Source organism: Musca domestica, unplaced genomic scaffold (genome assembly GCF_030504385.1).
Source record: "Musca domestica strain aabys unplaced genomic scaffold, Musca_domestica.polishedcontigs.V.1.1 11, whole genome shotgun sequence".
NCBI lineage: Eukaryota > Metazoa > Arthropoda > Insecta > Diptera > Muscidae > Musca > Musca domestica.
Genome location: NW_026712133.1, coordinates 11920091 through 11946336, shown reverse-complemented (window position 1 = coordinate 11946336; position 26246 = coordinate 11920091).

Below are 26246 nucleotides of genomic sequence, written 5' to 3'. Positions count from 1 at the left end.
GTCTCTTTGGACCATATCCGTTTCAGAGCATTGGGAGTCGATCTAGATGTGTCCACCAGTCCATCTGTCTTTCTTGCTGTTGCTCATGATAGCTCTCGAAGGGAGATTTGGCCCAAGCTTGGTACATCGTAATTTTATTATCAAATATAGATCGAGTTCAGAGATTTTTTCTTCAGGTGCTAGTTCAGGTGCGAAAATTGCCAATATCGATCCACTCCATTAAGTACTTTCCCGACAAAGGGTTAACTTTATTATCTCTTGTATCTCTTATAAAATGCGATACGAGAGTCCGATTATCTTAAAATTTCACACATCCCATTATTTCTACTAATATGGATTATATCGGTCCATTCCTTCTGGAACCTCTCCCACAAAGGATCAAAATTTTGAATATCCATGAAGCTCATAAAACGTAAAATTAACATCCGATTTTATTCAAACTTGCCACATCTCAATACTTCTATCAACACAAGATATGTTATAAAGCTGGTAGATATCGGACCATTCCTTCTGGTACCACCCCCACAAATGGTCCATATTTTGAATAACCAAAACGCTCATAAAATGCGAAATAAGCATGAAATTCTCTTAAAATTTCACACATCAAAATTTTTTGCTAACGTAAGATCTGTTGTGAAGATGGTAGATATCTGCCAACTCATTCTACCTCACCCACAAAGGCTCACAATTTTCAATACTTTTATTTGTCATAAATTGCGAAACAAGTTAGCGATTCATTACGATTCATTTAAATATTTCTCTGAACCAGAAACCTCATATGAGTATGGAATTTATAGGAAAATGATATAAATTTTCGATTTATAATATTTATATCATATATACTTAGGTCCGATATGAAGTGGACAATACTGGTCCATTCCTTCGGAACCTACTCCATAGAGAGTCAATAATCCGAATAATCATAACAGAATTCAAAATATACTTAATTAAACATTGCCTGAGGGTATACATCTGTCAGCAAAACCGACTGATACTTTTTAACTTGTTTTCGTTCATTACACCTTTTCAAAACAATTTCCATATCTCAATCTCAGATACCAACAGTGACCTTAGATAAAATTTCAGGATTTCGCCTCTTTAAATTTCCCCCAATACTAAATAGTACCATTTAATATAATTATAGTGCATAATACCGAGTCCACCTTCAAATGTCAACACGAAATGCCAACAGGGACTTCAATATCAAATTTCAGGATTCCAGCCTTATCCCTTCAACCAATACTCAATTTAGTACCATTTAGTACTTTTTGTACAAATATAGGACTCATTTCCAATTCATCGCCAAATCTCAAACACATATACTATCAGTAATCAAAATATCAAATTGCAGAATTTCATCTCCATCCCTTCACCCAATACCGAATATAGTATCCCTCAGTACTTTCCATACAATTATGGTCCACATTTCCGTAACCACCCCCATATGTCCGGGCTACATATGAACATCGTCCCTAATAAAACATTTCCAATTTCAAGCACTATTTGTTTACTCAATACCATATTGTACCCAATATGGTACAATATAGTACTTTTCGTGGGATTGTAGTACACATTTCTAAAACGACCTATTTATCACAAAACAACCGCGAACAGGGCCCATTATAAAATTTCAAAATTCCAGCTTTATGGTTTCACTCTAAACCAAACTGTTCCAAATTTAGTACAATTTAGTACAGTTCCCACATTAACTACACATTTCCGAAATTACCAATCCAATCGATGTTGGAAAGTAAGTTTGATATATGAATCAAACTTACTTTCCAACATTGATTTACAAAAACCCTTTGGTACATCAATCCTGCACTCCATCAGTGACTCTCATTTCAAATTTTAAAATACTTCACTTCTTCAATATTAAATTTTTAGTACATTTAAGTACTTTTCGTGTCCTTTTAGTACGAATTTCCAACAACCCAGACTTATCACACGCCTACGCAACAAGACTGGCTCTCGTACAAAATTTCTAGATTCTAGCTTCAGAAGTTTCGTCTAGTTGATTCTAGTTCAGTCATTCCGCTATTTCAGCACCACAATATTTGGATTGAGATAACTGCTTTCTCAAAACTGGTTACCGAAGAAGACAAAAAATTACGTAAAACAGGGCAGATCTTTATAATACTGATCCAAAAATTTGAATTCTTTATTGAAATTCATACTCTACAAATATTCTTCATTTTATCCCATTGATATGAAATTTTTACCAGCTGTTTGGCTCAAGGACGAATTATGAAAATTGATAGATATTTCAATCTTTCTAATATTTTTTTGGACCATTCTCTTCACATTTCCGAATATATTTAAGTAATGACCAATTTGGGTGTAAATTTTACGAAATACTTGGGTTTTATCTTCCGGCCATCTTTTGACGCGTTCCTTGTGACAGACACATGACATACTCCAATGTCTGGTGGGCGAATGAATGATGATATAGTTTAGCAGTGTTGGGGGGTAGCTTTTTTATGTTTTGTCATAATTTTGATTGAACACACGTCAAGTGAATACACATGTAATGCATTTTGACAGACTAGCAGTGACTGCTGACTTTTATTTTTGTCCGTAATGTGTCCTACTTAAATGGCCAGCGGAGGGGAAAGGGTAATATTTGTTTTGTGGTTTCACACCAAATGTGCGATAATGATTTTTGTTGAATGTTTTCTTTTTTTCAAATATAAGGGTTAGTTTTATGTCGTCACCGAACGGTATTTTGGATTGGGTATTTAGGTTAGTGACCCGCTGCTTGAAGGAATTATTTTTTAGTTGGTTAGTGTAATGTGTATTTTTTGGAGAAAAGACATTAATTGATGTAATCTCAAAGAAATATAATATCAAACATTAAATTTTGTAGGAAGAAATCGCCTAAATTCATAGGCGATATTTATTTGATATTCTAAAAAATAGACGACACACGCAATAATTACAGGGTGAGATAAGAAAACTGCAACAAAGTCAAACGCCATTATTTTTACATTTTTTTACATTTTATAGAATGAAAGCAAATTAATGTTGGAAATAGCATCAAATTTTAGAATAAGTTTAGATTTGTTCGAATTGGTCACCTTTGGCACGAATTATTGAATTCGAACGGCCAATGAAACCGTCACACGCTGCCCGAATGTTGCTCTATGGTATTTTGGCCCATTCCCCGACGAAGTGCTTGATTGAGGTAATCGACACTTTGGTAGTTTTTAGTACCAACATTGCTTTCCGAAATACTCCAGACACAATAGTCCAACGGATTGGTATCCGGAGATTTTGGTGACGAGGTGAAGCGAGGAACCTCATTTTGTAACCAATCTTGGGTGGCGCGTGCTGAGTCCTGTTGGAATGTCCAAGGTATGCGGCTTTAATACACCCTCCAGAACATTTTCGCAATAATATTCGGCATTTATTCTGATGCCATGAGCGGAGGGCGATTGTCGACTGTTATGGCGGCCCACACCATCACCATGGCAGGCGCTTGAGTTCTGGTGGCCAACCGAAGGTGCACAGTTTCAGCTGACCTCTTTGGCGAGTAGATACGATCATTTTGTTTGTTTACAAACTGCTGGACATCGGAGAAAACCAAATTCGGCAGTTCACCACTTTCGGCCAAGCGAAGCAACTCTTTAGCTCTTTTGAGTCTATTTTCTTTCTGTTGCGGTGTAAGTTCTTGCACTTTTTGGAATTCCAATGGCTTTACACCGAGCTTATTTTTATACCCTCCACCATAGTATGGAGGGTATATGAAGTTTGTCATTCCGTTTGTAACACCTCGAAATATACATTTTAGACCCCACAAAGTATATATATTCGTGATCAGCATAAAATTCTATGTCGATTTAGCATTGTCCGTCCGTCTGTCCGTCTGTGGAAATCACTCTAGCTTCCGGACGAAATGAAGTAGGTTGTAAAAAATGGTATTCAAATGTGTACTATGTCTGCAGGACTTTTGATATTGAAAATGGGCCATGTAGGTCTTCGTATAGGTATAGCCACCCTATAACTGTACTCCCCGATATTCCGTATTGTTATGGGTTTAGCGACATTTTTACGGAATTGTTTCAAATTTGGTATTTGAAGTTCATAATAAATACTACAACCTACGACATAAAATGAGTAATGTAGGTCCACGTCTTCGTATATCCCCCATATAACGGTACCTCCCGATATTGGGTATTTTGATGCGTTTAGAGATATTATTTACCGAAAACATTTCAAATTTTTTATTTGAAGTTCGTAATAAATACTACAGCCTCTGACAGAAAATTTTTTGTGCAGTTGCACGCCTTCGTATAGCCCCCATATAACGGCACACCCCGATATTCGGTATTTGAATGATTTTAGAGATATTATTTACCGGAATTATTTCAAATTTTGTATTTGAAGTTCGTAATGAATACTACAGCCTATGACAGAAAACTGTCTGTGCAGGTCCATGTCTTCGTATAGCCCCCATATAACGGTACACCCGATATTCGGTATTTGGATGATTTTGGAGACATTACTTACCATTTGAAGTTCGTAATGAATTCTACAGCATATGACAGAAAATTATCTGTGCAGGTCTACGTCTTCTTATAGCCCCCATATAACGAGCGATGGTACGAGACACAAAAGATTTATTCACATTTAAATGCTGGAGTGTTCTAACGATAGCCAGTTGTGGTTTTCCAGCCAAATATAAAAAAATCGTACTATCACGCTTGAATTCCATCACGAATAACTTTTTTTCTGGAAAATTCTCACCAAAAAAAATATAATGAGCTGTCCTTGGAATAATTTTAACAGCTGTCGGAGGAGTGGCTTAGAAATGACAGCAGTCTGAAGTTGGTTGCAATTTTTTCATCTCACCCTGTATAGCTTGTTTGGTCCTGTCTGCTAAGTTTCCTGGCGAGCGAACCTATAAATTTCTTAATTTTTCCAACTTATCATCTAGCATGAAAAATCTTTGACAATTAGACATCTTCAATGTATTCTTCAGTCCTCCGACACAATGACAGTTGCACTTCAATTGTGGCTGGCAATATCCAAGAACTCAGCAATTTCACAGAAATATGTTATGTTAGCAATATTTATTTTTACAAACCATTCAATTTGTACATCAATTTCATCACATGAAATAAACACACACACATATGTACATAACATATGTATGCTTTGTATTTCCTTTCTCAAACATAACATTTTATAAATTATATAGATTTGTCGTCTTCCGGCGCACATGAAATATGCAAATATTTTATGAATTCATATGATTTCTACAAATATTCTTGATATTAAAAATGAAAATGACTTCATTAAAAATGCATCAGAACACAGAGTGTGTCGTCGTCGTTGTCGTATAGAAAACCCGAACTGTTGAACATTTAATCTCAAAGTATGGTTTGGGTTAAGAGGCTCGGTAAGAAGTTGACAAGTTGCTAGCATCTTGCAAACGAGAGACACCAGTCCCATCCTTCTGTCTTTGCATCGATGCCATTCATAGCAGAAAAAGTAAATAATATTTCTGCCATTCATCGTTTGTCTTTAATGAGAATGAGTGATTTGACCAGCATTAAAAATATTCTCAGTTTAGTGCAAATTTTCGTATTTTTTTACATAAAAGTTATGGTTTATTTTACCTGCTAAATATAGTCCGATGATCTCCAAATTGGATGGCTTCTGCCCAGGCCTAAAATCTAACTCCGTGTCGTTTTGGTTTATAACCCAACCACTATCTTCAATTTCATGAGAATCGGGCCATAACTGCGACCTGTAGCTTGACTACAAATTAAATGGGCAGATGGACGGACGGACATAGATAGCTAGATCGACTCAGCTCGGCGAGATAGGAAGATCATGTTGGGGACCAATATTTCGAGGTGTTATGTAATTTTTGGCCCAATCAAACTTATAATATCCCCTACACATAGTGTTGTAGGGTGTAAAAAACTTAAAATATGTATAAAAAATTTTTGTACCATTTATGAAGTTTCGTTTAAACAATATTGTCAAACTAAACAAATTGTACGTTTTGAGTACTAAGAAGCAAAAAAGCAGTAAGTTAGGCCAGACCGAACTTTGAATACCCTCCACAAAATGAAGCTAATTTGAAAATTTTCAAAAAAAAAAAATAGTTAACAATTCTTTTAAAATCTTAAGAATAAAGAATATAGGGAATTACCGATACGAAAACGTGTATGTGCATAGAAAATTTTTGTCATAGCCATTATAATAATCATATACGAAACTTGAAACAAATCCGGTAAATAGGGAGGTACCGATATATGGGGGCTTTACGAAGACCTTGACATGCAGAGGCAATTTTCTGTCACAGGTTGTAGTACACGTTACGAAGACCAAATACGAAATTTGAAACCATTAATAATATAGCTAAAATCATAAAAATACGGAATGTAGGGAGGTACCGATATGAGGGGCTATACAAAGACGTGGTCCTGCATAGACAATTTTATGTTACAGACTGTAGTACCCATTACGAAGAGCAAGTAGAAAATTTGAAACAAATTTGGTGAATAATGTAGGAAAAATCAGCAAAATACCGAATACAGGGAAGCACTGGGGGCTATACGAAGAACTGGACCTGCCTAAGCAATTTTCTGTCGCAGGCTGTAGTACATATTGGAAACTTCAAATACGAAATTTGCAATCACTCCGGTGAATAATATGGCTAAAATTATCAAAGTACCAAATATTGGGAGGTAGAGTTATATGGGTTATATATATATATATATATATATATATATATATATATATATATATATATATATATATATATATATATATATATATATATATATATATATATATATATATATATATACTTTGTGGGATCTAAAATTGTTACAAACGGAATGACGTACTAAATATACCCACCATACTACAAAAAGACCTGTTGGAACAACATTTGCTAGTCAAATATAAAGTTACATAGTTCCTGGATTGGACCACAGAACAATTTGACGTTTTCTTTTGAAACTTTAAATTTGCCACATTGACGATGAGTAAAAGGAATATTCGATATCGAGCCTCATTGTAGAAACCATATGAAAAATACACATTCTGGCAAATAGAATATACATATATGAATAAATATTAAAATAATAATAAAAAAACCAGATACTCTCTGTACATATTGTACGAATGATATATTCATATATGGATATACACACATATACATATGTTCACATAAATGTGTACGGATAATTCGTACAGATGTATATCTGGTAGATATGTAAATATTGATACGACTGCATTGTACTCTCGTTTGTCATGTACATGGAGAAAATGATTTATCCTGCGGTTGTTCTCTATAGACATTGTCATAATAAAGGAAAATAAAGGAAAAAAAGAAACATTTTAAATATGTGAAATGTGATCCCTAAAACACAGCAGTCGAAATTGAGGACCCGTTCCCCTTATTAAATAGTGTGGCCGTTGACTGCATGGCGTATATATTATTGTTCTTATTGTGGAAGAAGGTGGTAGGATGTAGAGGTTGGGGATATAACCGTTTGCTTAAACCCGGCAGGTAAATATTCTAGAGCCTCAGAATGTTTAATGCGGTCGATACGCCTGTTTCTTCTGAAAATATACCCGAACTGACTTATAAGCTAAGCTTAATGCGAAAATTTTTAGAATTTATGTGAGAGAGTTATAAAAATCTGGCTTCCATGTCCGATAGACCTTAAGGAATCTATTATTTATTACAGAGAACCCAAGATGTAGTAGCCACTATATCAAGGTATACATTTTGAAATCATCAAATTATTCCACTGTGCAAAAACTAATTCTGCAGCCGTAATCTATAATTATACAACAACCAACAACACTACGTGCCTGTGAATAGGAATGAATTATAATTATAATACGACAAGTTTTAGCGATTGTTGTTGTTGTTGTTGCTGTTTGTTCGATTGTTTGAGTTTGTAATTAAATCCAAACCGAGTTGTCTGTCAACGGTACTTCATGTTCTCTATCTATCATGTATTTTTTGTGGAAACCTTTTTCGGAGGTAGAGGGAGGGTGATAACGATTTTGATTTAATTTCATGCGTAATTTATGTTTCGTTTTTGTTTCTTCTGCAGCAGTCACTTGAAATATGATTTTATTAGGGATTTCTATAGATAATATAAATATTGAACTGGGGCGTAGTTCGAGAATGTAAAATCATATCGCATGGTGAGCAACAGGGGAGCTCTAAAGTATATTAAAATTTGGTCAAATTGGGGGACTGTTTTCTTTGCGTAATTGAATGAAGTGCTGTAAGATGTTTAAAGAAATATATTTACCCGGTAAGGAAAGGTCAAAAGTCGGGCGGGGCCGACTATATGATAACCTACACCACCATACGTATTTAGTAGAACTCCCGTAACCAAAAACTTTATATTGAATGCGAATCATGGCTTTGTAATAGTTACAATTTCGGAACTATATCGAACTCTGAATCGATTCAAACAAACAAATTTGACTGAGACTTATGTACCTCTGGTACCAAAAACATTGCTGTATAGTGCATGATATGACTTCGATAAGAATTGTATTCCGAGGACCGAGTTTCACTAATTGCCAAAATTCATTCCATTTGGGCTAACGTTAGCCATTTGGTTCACAATAAAAATTTTAGTCACTTATTACTGAACTGTATTTGATATCTGGTGCCAAAGATCATTAACGTGGAGTGCATATTACGTATGTGAGATACTTAAAACCCCAAATCAGAAGAAACATGTATATGGGAGCTATAGTTATATCTGAACTAATTTTCACCAAATTTGATATACTTTTTTCTAGGATGCATTTAGTCGGAAATACCAAAAGTCAGTTCATTTGGGCTGAAATTAGCCATTTGGTACACAATTAAAATCGGTTGAATATATACATGGGAGCTATATCCAAATCTGATTCGATGTTGATAAAAGTTGCAGAGGTATTTCTGGGCTGTATCTGATATCTGGTACCGAACATCATTCTTGTGGAGTGCATATTACGAATGTGAAGGTCTTATATATGGGAGCTATAACTATATCTGAACCGATTTTTGGGCCAAACAAATATTTTTTGGAAATTTTTATCTCAATCGGATAATAAATGCGGTCTGCATTGTGTTCACAAAAATACATGGACGGCGTTGGTGTTATTACTCAAATTTTTATACCCTCCACCATGGCATGGAGGGTATATTAAATTTGTCATTCCGTTAGTAACACCTCGAAATATACATTTTAGATCCCATAAAGTATATATATTCTTGATTATCATAAAATTCTATGTTGAATTAGCGGTGCCTGTCCGTCTATCCGTCCGTCTGTGGAATCACTCTAGCTTCCGAAGGAGTTGAAGTAGATTGATAAAATTTTACTCAAATATATATTATGTCTGCAGAACTTTTGGTACTGAAAAGGGGCTATGTAGGTCCACCTTTTGGTATAGCTCCCATATAACGGTATCTCCCGATATTCGGTATTTTGATGATTTTAGCGACATTATTCACCGGAATTGTTTCAAGTTTGGTATTTGATGTTCGTAATAGACGCTACAGCCTATGACAGGAGAGAGCCTGTGCAGGTCCACGTCTTCGTATAGCCCCCATATAACGGTAACTTTCGATATTCGGTATTTAGATGATTTTAGCTATATTATTCACCGATTTTTTTCAAAGTTTCGCATTTGAATATTGTAATGGCTTATGACAAAAGTTACCTTTGCAGGTCCATGTCGTCGTATTGACCCTAATATAACATCTACATCCGGTATTTCTATGATTTTAACATAATTGTTAACGAATTTTATTGTTTTTGAGAATTTCCAAATTCGTTCCAAATGGTGGAGGGTATTCAAAGTTCAGCCCGGCCGAACTTATAGCTTTTTTACTTGTTCATTTCTATTCCTATTCCTTCTATTCCTTCACCCAATACCAATACTCATATCCAAGACAATCTACATCTCTCTATCCTAGACACCAACAGTGATCCATAATTAGAACCATTTAGTGCTTTTCGAACAATTAAAGTACGCATTTGCCAAACCACCACCAGAAACCAACAGAGAACTCAGTATCAAACTTCGGGATTTCATTTCTATTCTTTCACCCAATACCCAATTTAGTACCAGTTAGCACTTTTCGACCAATTTATCTTCACCACAGACATCAATAGTGATCTTAACATAAAATTTCGGAATCCCAGCTCTATCGGTTCACACAAATCCAAAATGAGCCAAGTGAAGTACACATAAGTACGAATTTCCAAAACTATCGGTTCGCCCATATACAAATATTCACTAAATTTACCTCCATATCCAAATCCAATACTCCAAGAGTAATCTCAATTTCAAATTTCAGGATACCAGCTCTATTGGTTTACCTAAATCGAAATTGTACAAAATTTAGTACAATTAAGTAAAAATTTTCATAATTACATACATCATACAATCCAATATAAATCTAATTTGTAAAATTTCAGGGTTCTAATTCTATCGATTCTCCGAATATTTAAATTGTACCAATTTTTGTACTATTTTGTACACATAAGTACGAATTTCCAAAACTACCTACATACATCAGTCCTAGAATGCAATAGTAATCTAATTTATAAGTTTCAGAATCCCAGCTCCATCGGTTCACCCAAATCGAAATTGTACCAAATTTAGTATCACTTTTCGTGCACATAAGTACAAAATCGACAACTTTCTTCATATCCCAATCCTACACTCCGCCAGTAATATTAATTTTGGACAATTATAGTACACATTTACTAAACCACATCTATCTTATAAAATTTCAGGATTCCAACTCCATTTGTTCGTCCAAATTCAAATTGTACTAAATTAAGTACCGTTTAGGAATTTTCGTATACATGATAAAACACATCGAAAAATAACTCCTTACACCGACCCTACTCTTCAACCTTGATTCCCATTCCAAATTTCAAGTTTTTAGCTCTAACCCAGGCTTATCTATCCCCTTCGAACCAAGAGTGACCCTCACCCAAAGTTTCAAAGCTTTATCCGTTTTGTCTGGGCGTTGATAAACCTTTAAGTCAGTTACTCAGTCAGTCAATTACTCTACTCTTTTATTAATACAAATATAAGGTTTACACTAGTGTAAGAACTTTAAGGAACCTCCATACCTATAATCCCTACCTCATACCTATTCCACGACTACGCCACTGTCCTTTCGACATGTATTTCAATATTTTTAATGAAGGGTGGTACATTTTTCGTACAAAAACAGACTATCTATAAATAAAGGTAATAATTTGTTCCAATTTTATTAAACAACAAAACAGAAACAACAACAAAACAATAACAAATGATAACATTTGTCGATAAACAAATCATTTAACAATCCCTGTGCCAAATTGATTGCACAGATAAGCGTAGGGACTAACCCATCCTAAAGATAGTAGCTACAAGTGTCGCTATTTTGTGTATTCAGATTCATTATCGCTTTATCAGCGTTGCTGTCTAATTGGTGTGAGGAAAGATACTATTCAAGTGGCACTGTTCAGTAGTTAATTTAGTGCTTGAACATTGGGATTTATCCAAGGTCAGATTAGTATTTTTTTCCTGCGTGATTGATGATGTTGGATTTAGGAAAGATAATAATTGCTAGAAGGACATTATTTTGGTTACATTCAGACTGAACAAAGTCCAAATCATTCGAAATTCGCTTAAAAATTTCAATAGTACAAGTATTGTATTGCTATATAAATAAAATGTAATTGTTATTGAAATGTTTACATTCAGTGAACATTTTTGAAAATTTTTAATGACGACTTATGTAAAATATATTGAGGATACCTGGACAGCGGCAGTAAATTCATTTCGGCTATCAAATTGAAATTACAAGTACGAATAGGGCAAAAACTTGGCCGACAGATATTTTGACGACATGTTTTATTAATATTTTCTAAAATTACAAGAAACGAATAACACAAAATGAAACAGGAACTTTAAGGGCCAGTATCGGCGTTTTTTAAAGTTTGCTTTGAAAGATAACCCAAATAGGTATTTTGCAAATATTCCATTTAAAGTTTTTAATAATTGCATTTTAGCCCTGTTGTGTCTTTGGCAATACTGAAGATATTAGAGTGAGTTTCGCAAAAAATCAAAGTGGAGTTTTATAATAAAAGTATATGTCTTTGAACACATATCGAATTTTCAAAATGAGGGAATTTAATTTAAACAGTTATAGAATACACCTAAGTCTGTTTTTACACGGTCTTTTATAACACGGTTTGAAAATTGAATATTTTTAATTTATTTACACGATTTTATTCCATTAGCACGATTTGAAATTTTATGTACTTAAATTTTTTTTGTCAAATTTAATTTTTGCGAAGTATGTTCATATCACAAAAAAGTATTTATGAAAGAAAAAAGTCTGAAACCATCGATAGTTTGCGAACACTAGCTTAAAGATTTAAGTGAATTCCCCTTTAGCGCGTACAAACAATTTTGGTCAATTTTGGTACTGGTCAAAGCAAATGTGAATAGCACTATGTCCATACAATAAAATTTACTGGTCAGAGCAATTGAAACGTGTTAATATTTTGTGAACTGTTAATGCAATAAGACGTGTTTGGTAAAGAAAAAAATAAAAATTCTTGTTTTTCACTAATTTTAATAGGTTTTAGAGATTAGGAACAAATCACCCATTTTTGTATAAGATCAATGTCTTTTTTACACGGTTTTTTTTACACGGCTTCTTCTGGAACCAATCTACCGTGTAAAAACAGACTTAGGTGTACTACCAAATCCCCGTTACTTCGTATGCGGAATTAAAAATTTATATTAAGAGAAAAATACCACAATTTATTGATACTGAGTTATACATTGGATGGCTAATTTCAACGTACATTCATTGAAGATTTCCGGATCTATCCTCCCTCAAATACCAAATTTAATACCATTTAATACTTTTTATACCCTACACCACATAGTGATAAGGGTATTATGTCTTTGTGCATTTGTTTGTAACATGGAGAAGGAAGCTAGATAGGCCCACAGTTACTTTTGAATATTTTCATTGAATCACTTCTAAGTCGATTAATGCATGTTAGTCCGTCTTTCCGGCCGTCCGTCCGTCTGTCCATGTATTCTTGGGAACAAAATGCAGGTTGCATTTATTGTCCGATTGAGATGAAATTTTCCAAACCATATTTGTTTGGCCCAAGAACGAGCCCTATTGAACATAACATAAAGACCGAAGGTCTGATTGTAACGATTTAGACAAATTCGGAATTGCCTCTTGGCAGAAAAGAATAAAATCCAAAAAAATAGCGTAAAAATGTGAAATTTGGACATTTTTATTTTGACTTTTAAAATGTACAATATTAATGTTTTATATTGCATATATTTTTCCATTTTGACTTACTATTTTCGAATGTACATTTGTAGTGTTTTTTTTTTATTTTTTTTTTTGAATTCTAATATGATGTGTAGGTTTTTTTTCGTAATACCCAATAAATACATAAAATCTATAAATAACAATTTTATCCGTTGTCACTTTATATGAAAATTCTAAAATCGGAAAAAATCGACAATTTTTCAATGGAATCGAATTTCAACATAATAGTACATTCTACCGACAAACTTCGTAAGGACCTTTAAAAAATTGCCGCAAAAAAATCAGCGAACCAGTTGAAGATTCTTTTTCTTTTTTCTATATTGAAGTGTACATTTTTTTATTGGTTTGAATTCTGAATGAATAATATTAAAAATGAAATGAGGGCGCAATACGATGTTAAATGCTTTCTACTCCAAGACCTACATCGTGCTTCAGCTGGACCGAAGAAGCGTTATGGGGTTGATTTCAAAAAGTGGACCTGCTTCTTTCATATGACAATATATTGTCAAATGAGAACACAAAATGCAAAATACATTGGGACTGCAATCAGTCAAATACCGACTATAAAGAACGCAAAATAGAAATTCTACCTAAACATTCAAGATACCTTTAATCGCTTTGGCAGGTCATGATATGGGTCATAACCCCTGATAACGGAACAACCCGATTTCAAATATATTCTACATTTTAAACATATTTTTCGTACTAATTTTAGCTGATGTTGATAATTTAAGAAGAAACCATCTTTGCAAAAAATTATCACGTTTTGGTATCACCATCATATGATTTTAGGTATTTTCGGGGTCTTGGCCACTTTTTTTCATTTTTTGGCCTTTATTTGACATGTTTGTTTTTAAGGGGGAAGAAAACCTCTTCTTATAAATTTTTATTTTTCGGAAAAGTGCGCATCTTAGTCTTAAGGCTACCTGGGGTAGAAATTCATCTTACAGATAATTATCCTCATAGGAATTTATTTAAGAATAGTACCCACATTAGTATACCCCCAAGTACACTTTCCCAACCAATGTGTGGTCAGAAAAGAAAATTTGGTATTCTATTGAATTTGTAACCCCAAGAGAATATTGGTTGGGAACGTAGATTTGGGATGTACGTCTATATGAAATAAACTCCGAAATGTCAATCTGGGACTCATTCAGTCGGAAATTGTGGCCGAAACATGAAAAAAATACGAAATTATAAAGCAACTTTATTGGATCTCCACCGCAAAATTTAAATGACAAACAATTAATGTCCTTCTTACGGTAATCGGAGCAAAAGAGTAATTTTTTGGCTATTCTGACAAAATTCTGCCTTCAAGTATGAGGTGGACAAAACTGAAGTACGTGATTTTAAACGTTGGAAATACAAATTTCAAATTATAGCTCATTTGAATGCTTTTTACAATATCAAAAATTGAGCTGAATTTTCACATGGGGCTATTATAGATGTTCTTTATCATATATGTATTTAACACTCAAATGAAAGCTTATACCTGAAAAATAAGATCAGGCTATTCAAAATATCTAAAACCGACGGTAATTATAATTTTTGCCATGAATAATAATATATATTTAGTCATGGAGTCATTACTCATAATCAAGTCATTACTTATAATCAAAATTGGAGTAATTATAATGGAGTCATTATTTATAATCAAAGTTGTGCCGCCTACATATATATATATATATATATATATATATATATATATATATATATATATATATATATATCTTCCACCGTTTTCGGATTAATTGTGCACCAAATGATCAATAACAGTGCAAAGGTACTGAATTTTGGTACATCCGACCGAAATCAGTCTAGAAGCAAGTGCATCAAATTTGGTGAAAATCGGTTCAGATATATCTATAGCTCCCATTTATATGTTTCATACGATTTGGTGTTTAAGTCCCTCACATTCGTAATGTGCATTCGACAAGAATGATATTTGGTAATAGATATTTTATAGAGCTCGGAAATACTTTTGCCAAATTTTACTAAGATCGGCTAAGATTTGGATATAGCTCACATACATATCCTTAAATCCGATATATTGTGCAAATTATGGCTAATATCAGCCCAAATGGAATGTATTTCTAGAGGTACGGCTCCGATATATATATACTTTTAATATAATCCTTCTCGAAGTGACATCATGCACTCCATAGCAATGTTACCTGGTATGAAAGATTAAAATGTCTTCGTCAAATTTACTGTAAATCTACTCAGAAATGGATATGCCTCCGATATATTATTTCCCTCGGAAATATTTATAGGTGGTAGGATCTACTTCATATAAATTATTTTGTTACGGGAGCTCTACTAAATATGCATAGTGGTGTAGATTATCATATAATCAGTCCCTTCCGACTTTTGACTTTTCCTTATTGGTTTAGTTTGTATTTCCAAATCGACATCCATTTATCAATCCTACCGTACAAAAAGTCATCCAAATATAAACTTTTCAACCCTCTATCAATCCGCACAAAAGGTTAATATATTTCTAACTCAATCCTTTACCCAAATACCAAATTTAGTACCTTTTAGTATGTATTTATCACACTAACTTTGATCCTAAAGCCAAATTTCGTACGCTTGCTGCACGCATTTCCAACTGTTTATCTTAACCTTATCCCTCAGCGGAGAACCCATTTTGAATTTCCAGATTTATCTGTTCAACGAAAACTAAAATGTACCAATTTGTACAGTTTTTACACCTAGTACACATTTCCAAAAGCACCTACTTTTATCAACACTATTTCATCAAATTTCAGGATTTCAACTGTTTCCGTTCGCAAAATATCAAAATGTAGTGCCTTTTAATTACTTTTAATACACTTCTAGTCCGAATTTCCAAAAGCCCGCTACTTCGTTTGCGAATGTGGGAAATATTTAAACATGTCAAAACTATTATGTTGTTTTCACAGAAAACTACATATATCAGAAGAGCTAAAATAAGAATTCTTGAAAACTTATTATTCCTAATATAACTCATTTCCAAAACAAAAAAAAAAACCCTCCTTGATAAACAGCAATTTAAAACATGCTAAAAGCTAGAAATGTACATTTTTAAGAAGATATGGCCATTTTAAATTACCCTATTTTTCCTACTTAGGAAACTGCAACTTAAAACAAGCCTAAAGTCCTAATGTCAATATTTATTGAGTCATGGCCATTTTAAAATACCCTATTTTTCTTCCATGAGAAAACCCTACACGCCAATATCGAACATAATTCAAGTTTAAGTATCATTCAGTACCTTTCATACATCTACGGCAGGAAATTACAAAACAACTTTCGTATCTTAACACTATACACCAATTCTAAGTTCAATACCAGAAATTCAAAAATCTTACGCTATCCTTACAATCAAAACTAAATTTTGTGCAATTTTTACCTTTTTATACCCTCCACCATTCTATGGAGGGTATATTAACTTTGTCATTCCGTTTGTAACTCCTCGAAATATTCATAATAGACCCTACAAAGTATATAAATTCTGGATCAGCGTAAAATTCTAAGACGATCTAGCGAAGCCCGTCTGTCTGTCTTTCGAACGAATTGATGATTTTACTACATTATATACCGGAATTATTTCATATTTAAAGTTCGTAATGGGTACTAGAGCCTATGACAAAAATTTTTGTATGCAGGTCCACGTCTTCGTATAGCCCCCATATAACGGTACCTCCCGATTTCGGTATTGATTTCAGCAACATTTTTCACCGGAATAGTTTCAAGTTTCGTATTGGAAGATCTTAATGGGTACTACAGTCTATGACAAAAAATTTCGTAAGCAGGTCAACGGCATTTAAGTGGTAGTTTTTGGACTTTTTTTTTAATTTTCAAGTTCCTTCCAAATGGTGGAAGGTATTAACAGTTCGGCCCGACCGAACTTAACTTATTTTTTATTTGTTTATCCTTGTTATACTTCTTTCCAAAAATAATTTTAAAATTTAGGACTTGAGCTCTATATGTTCGATCAAATCTAATTTGTACCAAATTTAGTACCACTTAGGAAGCATACGTACGAATTTCCAAAAGTTTCCCCAGAACCCTATCCCATATTCCAACAGCAATCTTAATTCCAATTTCAAGATTCTACCTCTATCGGTTTACCCAAACTCAAATTGTATAGTGCGCATTCTCCAAAATCCTTTAGTACATTCATCATGCACTTCATCAGTGATCTCAATCCAAAATTAAGGTTTCTAGCTCTACTGGTTTGTCAAATACAAAGAGTAGCATATTTAGTACCTTTTAGTATTAAAACAACCCACCTTCGAGAACGTCGAGAGAAAACATAATGCTGGATTAAGTTTGCTTCAACGCTAAAGATCACATAATACACAACAATTTCTAGTCCTAAAAAATTTAGAGAACCAAGTTCTTGTTGATTTTGTTTAGGGACTCTTATTACCTGAAACTTTTGATTGTCTGCATACTTTTCCACTCTGTTTCCGTCGAAAAAGTAGTTGAAAATATTTGTTACTTGTCGTTTTAAAGAATTTTGATGTCGTATTTCCTTTTATTTTCTCCATTTTTTGCAAGAGTGCACTCCTCTACATGAGTTCATACCGGTTTGGACGTTGTCGGTTGGAGTATAACAGCGCCGTTCCCGGCATAAGATAGAATTGTTTGGGTAGATTCTAGTTTCCAACTGGAAACTAAAATATCATACTCAAAGGATGAAATGTTTCTGTTTTATAGAGGCATATTTTCCATATTTTTTGCAGTTTTGTTACAACACATATTGTCTACGATGTTAAGAAATCTGCAGAAAATCTAACCACCATTTTCATATCATTATTTCATTCATAACGGATAAACAACATTGCGAGGACATTCTGGGATTAGAGCAACCATTACCCTCATAACCTTTCTTAAGTTCTTTAAGGAAACAAAAAATTGTTCCTCTTTGCCAAAAACTTAACCAACTAAATGTCTTTGGATGGAATATAACATTCAGTTAATCTTCTTATCGACGGCATCTTGGTTTTTTCGTACATTTGCGATTTTCGCAACCGAGTGACAGCTTCTTTATGCGTTGCTCTTTGTACCGCCCAAACATCCGTCTCACATACACACACTAACAAATAAAGAATATATGTAGGAATGTACTGTATATTTTCTTTGTATGTGTAATTGAGATTTTCATATATTTTATTCGTATAAACGTGTGTGTGTGTTTGTGCCGTGCTTGTACGGTCTCCATTGTTTGGGTATTAATCCGATTGAAAACTGTTCATTTGCACGTGAGGATAATGAACGCCTCAGTGAACTTTAAGCATTTAATGCGATACAATGCGAAGTGATGCTGAGCCTATCGCACGAGTGGAAAGCCTGCATGGAATAAGGTGGAGTTCCGAACTGGCCTTTTGTGGTATTTGTCCTTTACTCTGTTGGCATATGTTTTTGGCAATGCACGCATACATTAGGATTTAAGTCGTATTAACCGGTCATCCGATGTTCTTTTAATTACTCTGACGGGAGAATGGACCGAGACCCGACTATCAATAATATTTATAAATTGTAATTATGATGGACATTGTCAGGTTAAATATAAAACATAATATTTATAGAGAAATTCTGAAGAACTTAAATTGTTCGTAATTCTATGATAATTCTTGAATGGATAAAACGAATTAACTGAAAACAAATAAAATAATGTCAGTCGGTTTTGCCAACAGATGTATGCCCTCAGCCTATAGTCGATTACTTAAATATATTTTGAAGTGTGTTATAATTATTCAAACTGTTGACCCTGAATTGGCTAATATTGGATTGGATAATATTGATAATTTTTAGAAAATGTTAAAATGTGCATGAGTTACCAGTCGACCGAAGTGTTCCATTTTTTATACCCTTCACTATACTATGGAGGGTATATTAACTTTGTCATTCCGTTTGTAACTCCTCGAAATACTCATGTTGGACCCAGCAAAGTATATATATTCTTGATCAGCGTAAAATTCTATGTCGATTTAGCGATGTCCGTCTGTCTGTCTGTTGTAATCACGCTATCTTTAGAACGAATCGAGATAGAAGGCTAAAATTTCGCAGACGTGTTTATTTTGCCATGTAGGTCTACGTCTTCGTAAAACCTCCATATAAATGTACCTCCCTTTATTCGGTATTTGGATGATTTTAGCGACATTATTCACCGGAATTGTTTCAAATTTGATATTTGAAGTTACAAAGTGATAGTACAGCCTAAGACAGAAAATTGACTGTGCAGGTCCACGTCCCTGTATAGCTCCCATATAACGGAACCTTCCGATATTTGGTATTTTGATGATTTGGAATCGTTTCACTGTAGGTATACGTCTTATAGACCCAAATATAACGGCTATATTCGGTATTTTTAAGATTTTAAGAGAATTTTTAAAGGTTTTTATTTTTTTAAAATTTCTCAATTCGTTCAAATGTTGGAGGGTACTCAAAGTTCGGCCTTGCCGAACTTACTGCTTTTTAACTTGTCCATACTTCATTTTATTCAGATAATAATAAATAAAATGTCAACAAAATCGAACATTTATATCCAATTTTATGCGATATATTCATCTTAGGTTTCTGGTTGAGAGAAATATTTAGATATAGAAAGCTATATCGGCCGATATATCCTATCTTAATATCAGACCTAGGGTTTATAAAAATATTGGTATGTGTGAAATTTGAAGACATTCGGACTCATACGTCACATTTTATAAGAGTTAAAATTATTCAAAATGTTGACCCTTTGTGGGGGAGGTACCAAAAGGAGTGGACCGATATTGTTCATTTTCGCACTTAATCTAGCACTGATGCAAATAATAGGATTTGCAAAGTTGGGACAAAATCGGATCATCCTTACTCTGTCTATTCCGAGTTTTTTTTTTTTTTTTTGAAAATTTCGACCTTTTGTGGAGGAGGTACCAGAAGGAGTGGACCGATATCGCCCATCTCCGAACTCGATCTAAATTTGACAAAAACATTACGATGTACCAAGTTTGGACCAAATAGGATACCTCCTTCGAGAGTTATCGTGCGCACCAGCCAGCCAGATGCAAATAATAGGATTTGCAAATTTGGGAATCTTTCTCTGTCTGTGCAGAAAATATTTTTTTTTGAAAATTTCGACCGAGAGCGTCATCGTGCGCACCAGCCAAACAGATAGCCAGACAGACAGACAGACGGACGGGCATCGCTAGATCGACTCCAAATGTCCTGAAACGGATTTGGTCCAAAGAGACCTAGGGTCTAAAACCGTTATTTCGAGTAGGCACGTTTTGACCGTATCAAATGATTTATATACCTCTAAAGAATTTCTATGTCCGTCTAAGGAAATCACTCTAGCTTCCGAACGAAATGAAGTAGATTGATAAGATATTACTCACGTGTATATTAGTCTGCATGACTTTTGGTATTTAAAATGGGCCTTGTAGGTCCACGACTTCGTATAGCCCCCATAAAACGGAACTTCACGATATTGGGTATTTAGTTTTTCACCGGAATAGTTTCAAATTTGGTATTTGAAGTGCGTAATGGATACTACAATCTATGACAGAAAATTGTCTGTGCAGCTCCACGTTTTGGTATAGCCCCCATATATTATTATATTCGGTATTTTGACGATTTTAGCGACATTATTTTTTTTTTCAAGTTTCACATTTGAATATTGTAATGGCTTATGACAAAAATTGCCCATGCAGGTCAACGTCGTCGTATATACCCTTATATAATGCCTACATTCGGTATTTTTAATTTAATTCTGTTTTTAAATTGCCTAATTTGTTCCAAATGGTGGAGGTTATTAAAAGTTCGGCCCGGCCGAACTTACAGCTTTCTTACTTGTTAAAGTTGACAAAGCATTTATTTTTATTTTTTCATTACCAATAAATGGCTTTATATGTTGAGACGGCAATAACGAGGTCCGGATGCATACCGAAGTCCGCTCAAATTGCTAGTGGATCTTGAGTTGAATTTGGCCATTTTTCTGGTATTTAAACTTTATTGCAATATCTTCGAATTATTCAGCTCGACAGAAATTACAAACAACTTTTCTACATGCATTATAGTTATGCGTTATCTATAAAAAAGGGGCATAGATAAAATAGAGAGGATGAGAAATTAGAAATGCATGCAATTTCAATATATGCAACGAAAACAGAAGATAAAACTAAAGACGTTTTTATCTCAGGCTAAATTTGGAAGACATACATTGGGGTAGGGAAAACGTAGCCAACAAAGTCAATGATTTGACTGAAATTCTAGTGCAGACAAGACAAGGAGGACTAAATTGATGTTATAAAATTCAGCCTTCAATTTAATAAGCAATAGCAATCAAAATATGACAACTCAAAACTACTTCACCATTGTTGTAGTAGAAGAGACAATTAAGTCGAGATTTTGGGAAAATATTACATCCGCGCTTAATTGTAAGCTTAAATACAACAAACTAAACATACGCGCAATTAGCCAAACCCTTCTGTGTTTTTCTTTACTTTCGATGTGCTTTCTATAATATCATCTGACGAAATCAACTCCATTGGGAGAACCCCGTCGACACTCGTTCCCTGAGTCGCTATAGTGTTGTCTTGACAAGGTGTTTACGCGTCAAAGATTCTTCATATAATCCAAACGCAAGGTGTAGAAGGGCCGAAACGATTATAAAGATAGCATATGGCTGGATAAGAGCTTAACATTAATCTGGAAATCGTATTTATGTTTATTCACCCGGAACACATAGACATTACATTTCTTTTAAGTTTTCTAGAATAAAACAATCAATTAATTAAATTTAAAAAATTAGTTCGAATTACTTGGGGTAATCCTTGACAACAAAAATAAATGGAAGGATTACATCTACCATGAAGCAACTGAAGCCTGCAGATGTTGCCAATGAGTAGAAGAGGAATGATATATATAATCCATTTATTTCACCGTTATTATGGTCCTTCTAAGCAACCATCCACACGAAATATACCTAGCATAGTGGTCAGAATGTGATAATGACTCTGGTCTTCCTTTTCACCGATCATTTAGCTTGTCTTGAAATAGAAATAAACAAATGTTACAAATAGAATGAATAAATTCAGTTCCGTCTTTTAGTGGAGATTAAAATAAAGGTAGTACGAATGTCTTTTAAAAGTTATGCTTTAAATACTAGATTCTCGCTAATTATTTCTCCATGAACTAGTATCACGCTTGGTATCAACGAAATACTTTTCGAACATTGATTTTATTATTTCAATGCTGTTAATTTATGGCGAAAAAATAAATTAAGCAATAAACATTTGTAATAAAATTCAGTCTGCCATGAAATGCAACATTCATACATTAACAGGGGACAGCATTGAGAATTAAGTGTAAAACTTGTTAAAACGAACGGTCGAGTTAAGAGAATTAAAAAAAAAAAAAAATATATATATATATATATATATATATATATATATATATATATATATATATATATATATTTGTTAATTATATATTTTGAGTCTTGCTTTTATACTTTAAATTGGATAAATATATATATATATATATATATATATATATATATATATATATTTATCCAATTTAAAGTATAAAAGCAAGACTCAAAATATATATTTAACAAATCTAGCAAGTGTCTGCCAATGAAAAGTCCACCTTAAAATATTAGATTCGTGATCCAAAATTAGTACTATTCAGTACTTTTCGTACGCATTTGCAAAACCACCGGCAGATACCAAAAGAGACCCCAATATCAAATTTGAGGATTCCAGCCCCATACCTTATCCCAATACCAAATTTTGTGACATTTAATACTTTTCGTACAAATAAAGGTCGCATTTTCAAACCACCACCAAATCTCAAACATAGATAACAAGAGTAATCTACATATCAAATTCCAGAATGTTATCTCTATTCTGTAACCAAATAGAGTAGCATTTAGTACTTTTTGTACAATTTTAGTACACATTTCCAAAATCTCCTTATTATGTCAAGGCTACACTTAATCAGCGACTCTATTACAAAATTTCAAATTTCAAGCACTATCTGTTCACCTAATTCCAAATTGTACCAAGTACTTTTCATGCACTTATGGTACACATTTCCAACTATTTATTACAAACCACCCGTTCACATAACACCAAATTGTACCATTTTGAAACATTTTTTTTTAAATCCTTGGGTACATCTATCCCGCACTCTCATTCGGTTTATCCAATTTAAAGTATTAAATTTGTAGAACATTTCAGTTCTTCTCCGTTTTGGCACGAAATTCCAAAATACTTAGCCTTATCACACACATACGCTCCAAAACTTACACTCGTTCAAAATTTCAAGATTTTAGCTTCAGCCGTCTCGCCTGGGAGCAGATTCTAAGTCAGTCAGTTATTTTACTACTCTTTTTGTGCGGGAGGTACTAAAAGAAGTGGGCTGATATTGGACAATTTCATACCTAATCTAGCAATGAAATAAATATTATTTTTTGGCTTAGACTGGAAAAATGACCCGTATGACCGTTACAAACGTTTACAATTATACGGCTGCCCTATAAAGAGCATGTGTCGAAATGTTGATCGATACTAACAATTATTCGTTAGGTGAATCACCAACCGATAAGAATTTAAACAAGGTAAAAAGTAGTAGTAGTTGTAGTGAGGTACCAGAATGAATGGTCCGATCTCTACCGTCTTTATAACAGATCCTGTGTTGATAGAAATATTCAGATGTGCCAAGTCTAAATGGAAAGTTTTATGAGCTTAATAGATATCCAAAATGTCGACCTTTTGTGGGGGAGGTAAAAGAAGGGTGGACCGATATATTCCGTCTTAATATACTGGGTTCATAAAAATATTAGGGTATTAGGAGTCGACCGATATTATCCATATTTGCATCTGACCTAGAACTGATGTCGACCTTCGACCTTTTGTGGGCGAGGTGCCAGAAGGAGTGGACTGATATATTCCATCTTAACGCTAGACCTTGGGTTAATAAAATTATTGGGATGTGTGAAGTTTGAAGACAATCGGACTCTTACATCACAGTTTATAAGAGTTGAAATTATTAAAATTGTTGACCCTTTGTGGAGAAGGTACTTGATAGAGTGGGCCATTATTGTCCATTTTGACACCAGACCTAGCACTGACGCAAATATTGGGATTTGCAAAGTTGGAGCAAAAACAGATTACCGTATCTCTTTCTGCGCATAAAATATAAACGTTATTTCGACTATGCTCGTTTTGACCGTATCTAGCCATATGGCTGAGGGTATAAAAAGTCGACGAAATTCGGTTGTAAATTGTGGCCGAAACATTTGAAATACTAAATCCGGAGGTACCGCAATACCAAATAAGGGAAATGAAATGAAACGCCTGAAAAGTTGAAATGCCAAGTTAAATTAGATGTGTTTGGAAATGTGTTAGAGGAATATGTATTTACATGTTCAATATATCACAAATCGAGAGGTGAAGGACGGATGTGTCAAAATTCAGGTCATTTGTAGGCTAAGTAGGGTATAAAAATGAGTAATTGCTATACCATATACAAAGATGAATAACTTACGTTAATATACCAAGTTATGAAAAACGACGGTAAAGAGTAAGCACTTCTGAACACAAAAACTTTTGTCGCTTGTTCGAATCTCCGCGTTCCATTATTAAGAAAATGTGATCTTTAAACAGTCAGGTGTCCATTATTTATACAAACCGTGTATATGTATATCCATCCTGTTGATTGTAACAAAATTCTAAAATCATTTATGTACGTCATATCATTCGAATTATATCCTTAAAATATTTTTATAGCGTAGGATTCTATCGTGCAAAGTTCTGATAATATTTTCATCTTTCTTGTATTTATTTCTAATTTTATAAAATTCAATTAAATTCAAATTTTGACATTATTGTATATTTAATTGCTCAAAAACATCCAAATCTCAACCCTTGCCTTTGTTGTCGGAGATTACGCAATGACTGACCAGACCGAGTAATTTTCTAATGTACGGCTACTCATTATCAAGTGTGTAGATCTCTCCGACATTAAAGGATTTCTGCACGATGATGTCAAAGCAAGCCACTTGTCAACGGTCAAGTGAACTGTCGTGGAAAAGTGTCAAAATTGAATGGCTTTATTGTGTCCACGTAGCGAGTGTCAAATCCCTTTTGACACCTTTGACTTTGACCAACACGCGACATGCGACCGTGTCATTTGATGAATTCTGCATTAACCTCGGCAAAGACGTGCAAGCACACACATGTTTACACTTCCAAATATAGAAACATATGTAAAATTGCATTGTGAAAATGGATTACAAGGACATTAATGATGCATGCCGCATGGGGTAGGAATTAATGAAAATTTATCACTTTGCTAAACTTATCTGGATTCACGATAATGGTCATCTATGTACAGTGTCCACACCGAGGACCACCGTTCTCCATTCTCAACTACATTTCGCCCACCACAAACACATACATACATGCTGCATGCACACACAAACGGTATTGCATTGTTTAATCCTTTGACAAGAACTTGGTATTAACTCTTCACACCATGAAAGAGAATTACAGTGAAAAGAGAATTACAAAGGATTTTAATAAGTTTTGTTATTTGGATAAAAAAAAACAATGCATTTATAAATAACATCGAAATATTTAAATGTATGCAAGGAAACAGGAATTCGGGATCAAAAGGATTATAAATTGAGTTTTAAATTTCATCTTTAACTAATTGTTCTTTTCCCAGTAATTACTTAGGGGAAATGAAAATGAACAGTTGAAAATTATTTCACTCAACTCCAATCATTTAGAATTCTGGAAATTCAAGTGGCCATATACACAGAAACTAAAGTAATCTTTATGACTGACTACACTTTACAAATTTGGTGAGCTTTCAGTTAGAAATTGTAACATGATCTCTACATCTTTTT